The following is a 9108-nucleotide window of genomic DNA, read 5'->3' on the forward strand; positions in this document are numbered from 1 at the left end:
CCATCACCCTGATACCAAAACCAGGCAAAGATGTCACAAAAAAAGAAAACTACAGACCAATATCCCTGATGAATATAGATGCAAAAATCCTCAACAAAATACTAGCTAACAGACTCCAACAGCACATTAAAAAAATCATACACCATGATCAAGTGGGGTTTATCCCTGGGATGCAAGGATTCTTCAATATACGCAAATCAATCAATGTGATACATCATATCAACAAATTGAAGGATAAAAACCATATGATCATCTCAATAGATGCAGAAAAAGCTTTTGACAAAGTTCAACATCCATTTATGATAAAAGCTCTCCAGAAAATGGGCATAGAAAGAAATTGTCTCAACATATTAAAAGCCATATATGAAAAACCAAAAGCCAACATCATTCTCAATGGGGAAAAACTGGAAGAATTCCCTCTAAGAACAGGAACAAGACAAGGGTGTCCACTGTCACCACTATTATTCAACATAGTTTTGGAAGTTTTAGCCACAGCAATCAGAGAAGAAAAAGAAATAAAAGGAATCCAAATTGGAAAAGAAGAAGTAAAATTGTCACTCTTTGCAGATGACATGATATTATATATAGAAAACCCTAAAGACTCTACCAGAAAACTGCTAGCACTAATGGATGAGTTTAGTAAAGTAGCAGGATACAAAATTAATGCACAGAAATCTCTTGCATTCCTATACACTAACAACGGAAGAACAGAAAGAGAAATGAAGGAAACCCTCCCATTCACCATTGCAACAAGAAGAATTAAATACCTAGGAATAAACCTGCCTAAGGAGGCAAAAGATCTGTATGCAGAAAACTTTAAGACATTGATGAAAGAAATCAAAGACGACACAAACAGATGGAGGGACATACCATGTTCCTGGATTGGAAGAATCAACATCGTGAAAATGTCTGTACTACCCAAAGCAATTTACAGATTCAATGCAATCCCCATCAAATTACCAATGGCATTTTTCACAGAGCTAGAGCAAGAAATCTTACGATTTGTATGGAAACGCAAAAGACCCCGAATAGCCAAAGCAATCTTGAGAAGGAAAAATGGAGTTGGTGGAATCAGGCTTCCTGACTTCAAACTATACTACAAGGCCATAGTGATCAAGACAGTATGGTACTGGCACAAAAACAGAAAGGACGATCAATGGAATAGAATAGAGAACTCAGAAATAAGCCCAAACACATATGGACACCTTATCTTTGACAAAGGAGGCACGAGTATACAATGGAAAAAAGATAGCCTCTTCAATAAGTGGTGCTGGGACAATTGGACAGCAACATGTAAAAGAATGAAATTAGAACACTTCCTAACACCATACACAAAAATAAACTCCAAATGGATTAAAGACCTACATGTAAGGCCAGACACTATAAAACTCCTAGAGGAAAACATAGGCAGAACACTCTATGACATACATCAAAGCAACATCCTTTTTGATCCACCTCCTAGAATCATGGAAATAAAATCAAGAATAAATGAATGGGACCTCGTGAAACTTAAAAGCTTTTGCACAGCAAAAGAAACCATAAACAAGACTAAAAGGCGACCCTCAGAATGGGAAAAAATAATTGCCTATGAAACAACGGACAAAGGATTAACCTCCAAAATATACAAGCAGCTCATGAAGCTTAACACCAAAAAAGCAAATAACGCAATCCACAAACGGGCAGAAGGCCTAAATAGACATTTCTCCAAAGAAGACATACAGATGGCCAACAAACACATGAAAAGATGCTCAACATCACTCATCATCAGAGACATGCAAGTCAAAGCCACAATGAGGTATCACCTCACACCAATCAGAATGGCCATCATCACAAAGTCTGGAAGCCACAAATGTTGGAGAGGGTGTGGATAAAAGGGAACTCTTCTGCACTGTTGGTGGGAATGTAAGTTGGTACAGCCACTATGGAAAACAATTTGGAGGTTCCTTAAAAAACTACAAATAGAACTACCATATGATCCAGTAATCCCACTCCTGGGCATATATCCAAAGAAAACCATAATCCCAAAAGAAACATGTACCATAATGTTTATTGCAGCACTATTTACAATAGCCAGGACATGGAAGCAACCTAAATGCCCATCTACAAATGAATGGATACAGAAGATGTGGCATATATATACAATGGAATATTACTCAGCTTTAAAAAGGGATGAGATGGAGCTATATGTCATGAGGTGGATAGAACTACAATCTGTCATACATAATGAAGTAAGTCAGAAAGAGAAGGACAAATATTGTATGCTAACTCACAGATACGGAATCTAAAAATGGTACTGATGAACTCAGTGACAAGAATAAGGATGCAGATACAGAGAATGGACTGGAGAACTCGAGGTATGGGAGGGGGCGGGGGGTGAAGGGGAAGCTGAGATTAAGCGAGAGAGTATCACAGACATATATATACTACCAACTGTAAAATAGTCAGTGGGAAGTTGTTGTATAACAAAGGGAGTCCAACTCGAGGATGGAAGATGCCTTAGCGGACTGGGGCGGGGAGGGTGGGGGGGACTCGAGGGGGGGGAGTCAAGGAAGGGAGGGAATACGGGGATATGTGTATAAAAACAGATGATTGAACCTGATGTATCCCCCCCCCCAAAAAAAAGACTATCAATGTCATTTTGCTTTAATATATTTCTTTATGCTGAAAAAAAAAATAGTACAAGGGGCTCACGTATACCCTTCGCCAGGTTTCTTTTTCATGCTATTAACTTAATTACAGATGTTATACCAATTTCACCAGTTTTTTCTTTGACTGTCCTTTTTCTGTGCTAGTATCTAAATCAAGGTTCCACATTGCATTTAATTGTTTTTTTTTATTTATTTATTATTTATTTTTATTTTTGGCTGTATTGGGTCTTTGTTGCTGCACGCAGGCTTTCTCTAGTTATGGAGATCGGGGGCTACTCTTTGTTGCAGTGCGTGGGCTTCTCAGCTCAGTAGCTGCTCTTGTTGCAGAGCACGGGCTCTATGCACACATGGGCTTCAATAGTTGTGACACTCGGGCTCGGTAGTTGTGGCTCACAAGCTCTGGAGCGCAGGCTCAGTAGTTGTGGCACACGGGTTTGGTTGCTCTGCAGTGTGGGATCTTCCCAGACCAGGGATTGAACCCGTGTTCCCTGCATTGGCAGGTGAATTCTTGACCACTGAGCCACCAGGGAGGTCCTGCATTTAATTGTTGATACTCCTTAGTCTGCTACAATCTAGGGCAGTTCCTTTCACAACCTTGACACTTTTGATGAGTACTTATCAATTGTTTTGTAGAATGTCTCTCAATTTGAGCACATCTGATACTTTCTCTTGATTAGATCAAAATTATTTATTTTTGGCAAGTATACCACAGAAGTGATGTTATGCATCATATCACATCATATCCACATGAAGTTGGCACATTTTATTTACTGGGGATGTTACCATTGATCTCTTGGTAAAGATGATATCTACTGGGTTTCTCCACTGAAAATGTACTAATTTTCCCCATAGAAATAAATATAGGTGGTATGTATATTGTATAGATACCTTGAGACTATGCATATATCCTATTTCTCCTCAAACTTTCACCTGCTAATTTTAGCATGCATCAATGTGTCTTGTTTACAATAATTATTACTGTTATGTTTGCCTAATTGTGATTTTCTATTTCTCTTATTTCTTCTGCATTTATTAATTTGAATTCTTCTGTAAGGAAGAGCTCTCCCCTTCTCCCACTTATTTATTGGATTATTCAATTGTTTATTTATATCAGTATGGGCACATTAATATTTACCTTATTTTATGGGTTGATAATTCAGTATTATCATTATTTATTTTGTTGCTCAAATGGTTCTAGCTTTGGCCTTAAGAACTCCTTCAGGTTGCCTCCTTGTCCCTTCAATGAGCCCCCATTCTATTTCAATATGTCCTTATTTTCTGGTACCCAAAGTGTGCTAGGCTTATCTTATACTTCTGCAGCTCCAATCCGGGAATCAACCACTTCCTTAAGAAGTCTGTTTCCTTCTTTGGGAGAGTATTATTTAGAAACCAAGATTTGGGCTGTAGGTGTGCTTGTTGCTAGTGGAATTTTACTACTCCTGGGCCCTCTAAGTGGACAGAGCTAGGAAATATATGTATGTATATTAATACACACATCTATATTTATTTCTACATTTAGCTATCTATCTATTATCTTTAAAAACATGAGTTCATACTGACATCTCTGATTCCAATCCAACATATTTTGTTCATTCTAACCTCCTCTCTATCTATATTTGTGACTTCTTCTTCTGGCTGTAGGAAATCTAACTATAATTATCTCTCTCGTGAGAAACAAATTTACAAAGTAGATTACAATATTTATGTATAATTCTTTTGTCTTTATCCTTACAGCATCTAGTGTTCTTCCTTTGTCTTTATCTCTTCATGTTGTCTTCCCTCTGTGCATATGTCTCTATGTCCAAATTGCCTATTTTTATAACGATATCAGTCATATTGAATTAGAGCCCAACTGAATGACCTCATGTTAACTTGATTACCTGTTTAAATATCCCGTTTCCAAATAAAGTCACATTCTAAGATACTGGGGGTTAGTACTTCAACATATCTTTTTGGAGAGACACAATTCAATGCATAATACTTATATTAGTTCTTTTCTTCCCTGCCTGCTTCAGTTATATTGTGATTATATCATGAATTTTAATATAGCCATGTACAATCTACTTATTTATTTATTTTTGAGGTATGTGAAATGTTGCTATGGTACGAAGAGTCAAAGTTATACAAAAAGGCATACTCAGTTAAGGGTCACTCCTCTCTCATCCTTACTACTTTATTCCCATTTCCCCATTCTATTTCCCCCCTTTCACAACCACCCCATCTAGGTAACCCCATTTAGTTTATGGCCTATTCTTCCTATATTTCTTTTGCACAGTTGAGCAAATACACATTGATTTTCTTATATTTCCTTTTACATAGGGTAATATGGTATAGATACTCTTTTATACATTACTTTATTCACTTAACAGTATGTCTTGGAAATCATGCCAAGTCAGTTCATAGCTTTCTCACACATTTTTACAGCTACATAGTACTTGTAACAAGACAGACTATGAAGGTACTCCATGATTTCTGCCTCCTAATTCTCATGTCCTTGTGTAATTCCCTTCTTTTGAATGTGGACATGATTTATTACTTGCCTCTAACCAATAGAATATGGCAAAGGTGATGGGATATTACTTCCATGATTATGTTGAATAAGATTGTAACATTTATCTTTCTAGAAGACTATGTTGAGTCTCTCCCTTGCTGGCTTTAATGAGGGAAGCCACCATATGGAGAGGTCCACATGGCAAGGAACTGTGGGAATGCTCTAGTTGCTGAGGACAAATTCCAATTGACAGCTAGCAAATAGCTGAATCTCTCAGTCTAACAATCCACAAGGAACTGAATCCTGCTGACAACCATATAAACATGGAAGTGAATCTTTCCCTACTTTAGCCTCAAATAAATCCCAGCACTGGCCAACACCTGATTGCATCTTGTAAGAGTCTGAAGCAGAAGACCCAGCTAAAACATGCCAGGATTGCTGACCCAGAAAAACATTGAAATAATAAACATGTGGTTTTAAAGCCACTAAGTTTGGTAATTTATTTCACTGAAATATATAACTAATGCAGTTCTTCAATGTTTACATATACCATAATTTATTTGACTACTCTCCTATGTGTGAACATTTAGGTTGTTCCCCAGTATTTTGCAATTGCAAAAAAAAAAAAGCGTTGCAATAAATAACGTTGGACATACATATTTTCATGTTGTTGGAGGTGTATTTTCAGATTAGATTCCTAGAAGTAGGGTTGCTCAGTCAAAATAAAAGTGCATGTATGGTTTTATTGGATATTGTCAGATTTCATTCCAGGAGAGTTGTACCAATTGGAATTCCCATCAGTGATATATCAGAATACCTGTTTTCCCACAACCTAACAAACAGAATGTGTTGTCATACTTTTTAATTTTTTCCAGTCTGAGAGTTGAGAAATGGTATTTCAGTGTGGTTTTAATTTGATTTTATTGAATTATGAGTGATTTTATTTTCCCCTTAGGTTCAAGAGCCATATTTATTTATTTATTTATTTATTTATTTATTTATTTTGCCTGTGCCACCTGGCTTGTGGGATCTTAGATCCCCGACCGCCCAGGGATGGAACCAGGGCCCTGCAGTAGAAGCACTGAGTACTAACCACTGGACTGCCAGGGAATTCCCTATTTTAATTTTTCTTTGAGGATGGATAAATAGTATTGGGGGAACTCAGAGAATGAATCTATTCTGTATGTAAGGCTCTTCAGAGCTTAGGATGAAGTTCAAGAATTATATTCAAGGTACCAAAGGTTTTAAATAAAGCTTATTGAATAAAAGGTCTATGCAAATGTGTTGGTTAGTTCTTAAACTCTAAAATTTTTAAATTTTATCTGAGGACCCTTGTTGTTCACATTGAAATGATGTGAGAAGAATGTCTCTAGAAAGTATGCTAACTGGCAGTGGCATAGTAGTGGAAGGAACAAGGGTTTTAGAGTTAATAAGATCTGAGTTTTATTCCTGGATCTGTTTTCATACTAGGAAAATGAACTTGGGGAATTTACCAGACCTCTCTGTGGCTTGGTTTTTTCATCTGTAAAAAATAGAAACAATAATACCCACTTCTGGTGGTTGCTGTGAAGGTTAAATATGATAGTGTATGTATAGTTCTTAGCATATGGAAGGCTCTTCGAAAATGTAAGTTATATTTCCTCTGTTCCCTTTCCCTTATCCCTCTCACCAATCAAGGAGAAAAATACAAAGAAAAAAAATCACAAAAATAAATAATAAAATAATGACCCATCTTTTGGACCTTTGGGAACCATCTCAAGAATTTATCCTAAAACTCAAAGTTTAACACAGAAGTGATATTCTTGGTATTCCAATCCTTTACTCTCTGCTTCTCCAAACCTTCTATCTGAATTTCTTTGGCACTTACAACCTATGCCACAAACTCAAGTGCTTAATGCTTTTTATCCAACGTGCTTGATAAGAGTTTGTTGAGCACCTACTACTTTGCTGGATTTATTACCATTATCACACCCTATGCAATGTCAAAACATGAAAGGACTTTAGATATGACCTGGTCAAACATCATCCTTTTATAGACTTTGCATGCTGGCTCTTCTAACCCTGTGTGATGCACATGCTTATTTTTCTCAGCTCTTATTCTTTTTTAAATTCATGCTTGACTACTGTGGGAGAAAGTAAATGTAAAATCTTTGATTAAATCATGTTTATAAAAATTTTTTCTTACACTCCAATTTATGCTTTTGGTGTTGTTGATGTTTAAAAATTAAATGGCCTTTCCCTGAATAGCCAAAGCAATCTTAAGGAAAAGGAACAAGGCTGGTAGCATCATGCTCCCTGATTTCAAAGTATATTACAAAAAACAGACACAGAGATCAATAGAATAGAATAGATAGCCCAGAAATAAACCCATGCGTATATGGTCAACTAATTGACAACACAGAAGCCAATAATATACAATGGAGGAAGGACAGTCTCTTAAATAAATGATATTATAAAAACTGGACAGCCACATGCAAAATAATGAAACTGGATCATTATTTTACCCATACACAAAAGTTAACTCAAAATAGATTAAAGACTTTGAATGTAAGACCTGAAACCATAAAACTTTTAGAAGAAAACATAGGTGGTAATCTCCTTGACATTGGTCTTGGTGATGATTTTTTTCATTTGACACCAAAAGCATCAGTCTTAGCAGTAGTTTTTTGGATCTATGTCCTCAGACAAAGCAACAAAAGCAAAAATAAACAAGTGGGACTACATCAAAGTAAAAAGCTTCTGCACAGCAAAGGAAACCACCAACAAAATGAAAAGGCAACCTACTGAATGGGAGAAAATATTGCAAATCATATATCTGATAACAGGTTAATATCCAATATATATATATAATGAACACATACAACTTAATAGCAAAATGCCACAAACAATCCAATTAAACAATGGACAGAGGATCTGAATATTTTCTAAAGAAGACATACAAATGGCCAAGGGGTACATAAAAACATGCTCAGCATCACTAATAATCAGGGAAATGCAAACCAAAACCACAATATCACCTTACACATTTGAGAATGACTATTATCAAAAAGATGAGAAATGACAAGTGTTGGTAAGAATGTGGAGAAAAGGGAACCCTTGTGGAAATGTAAACTGGTTTAGCCACTACGGAAAACACTATGGAGATTCCTCAAAAAATTAAAAATAGAATTACCATAAGACCCAGCAATTCCACTTTTGGGTATTTATCCAAAGTAAATGAAAACACTAGCTCAAAAAGATATATGCACCACTATGTTCATTGCAGCATTATTTATAATAGCCAAAATGTAGGGAAAAAAAATTGTGCCCATCAATAGATGAATGGATAAAGAAAATGTGATATGTATATACACACACCACAATGGAATGTTATTCACCTATAAAAAGAATACATACCTACAATGGAAGGTATAAAAAATAATGAAATCTTGCCATTTATGACAACACGGGTGGATCTTGAGAGCATTACGCTAAGTATAATAAGTCAGACAGGGAAAGACAAATACTGTGCAATCTTAAAAAAATCAAACAAGTTCATAGATACAGAGAACACATTGGTGGTTGCCAGAGGCAGGGGGTAGGGGTAAGCAAAATGGGTGAAAGGAGTCAAAAGGTACAAACTTCCAGGTATAAAATAAATAAGTCATGGGATGTAATGTACATCATGGTGATGGTTAATAATAGTGTTGCATATTTGAAAGTTGCTAAGAGAATAAATCTTAAAAGCTCTCATCTCAAGCAAAATATTCTGTAACTATGTATGGTGACAGATGTTAACTAGACTTACTGGGGTGATTGTTTCACAATATATACAAATATCGGATCATTATGTTGTACATGTGAAGCCAATATAATGTTGTATGTCAACCATATCTCAATTAAAAAATAAATGGTCTTGGATAATGGATGCATTTTGTATTGCTTTATTAAGACCAAATACTTCTTGTCATCCCATTCTTTATCCTCTCC

Source organism: Hippopotamus amphibius, chromosome X (assembly GCF_030028045.1).
Source record: "Hippopotamus amphibius kiboko isolate mHipAmp2 chromosome X, mHipAmp2.hap2, whole genome shotgun sequence".
In the NCBI taxonomy this organism is placed as follows: Eukaryota; Metazoa; Chordata; class Mammalia; order Artiodactyla; family Hippopotamidae; genus Hippopotamus; species Hippopotamus amphibius.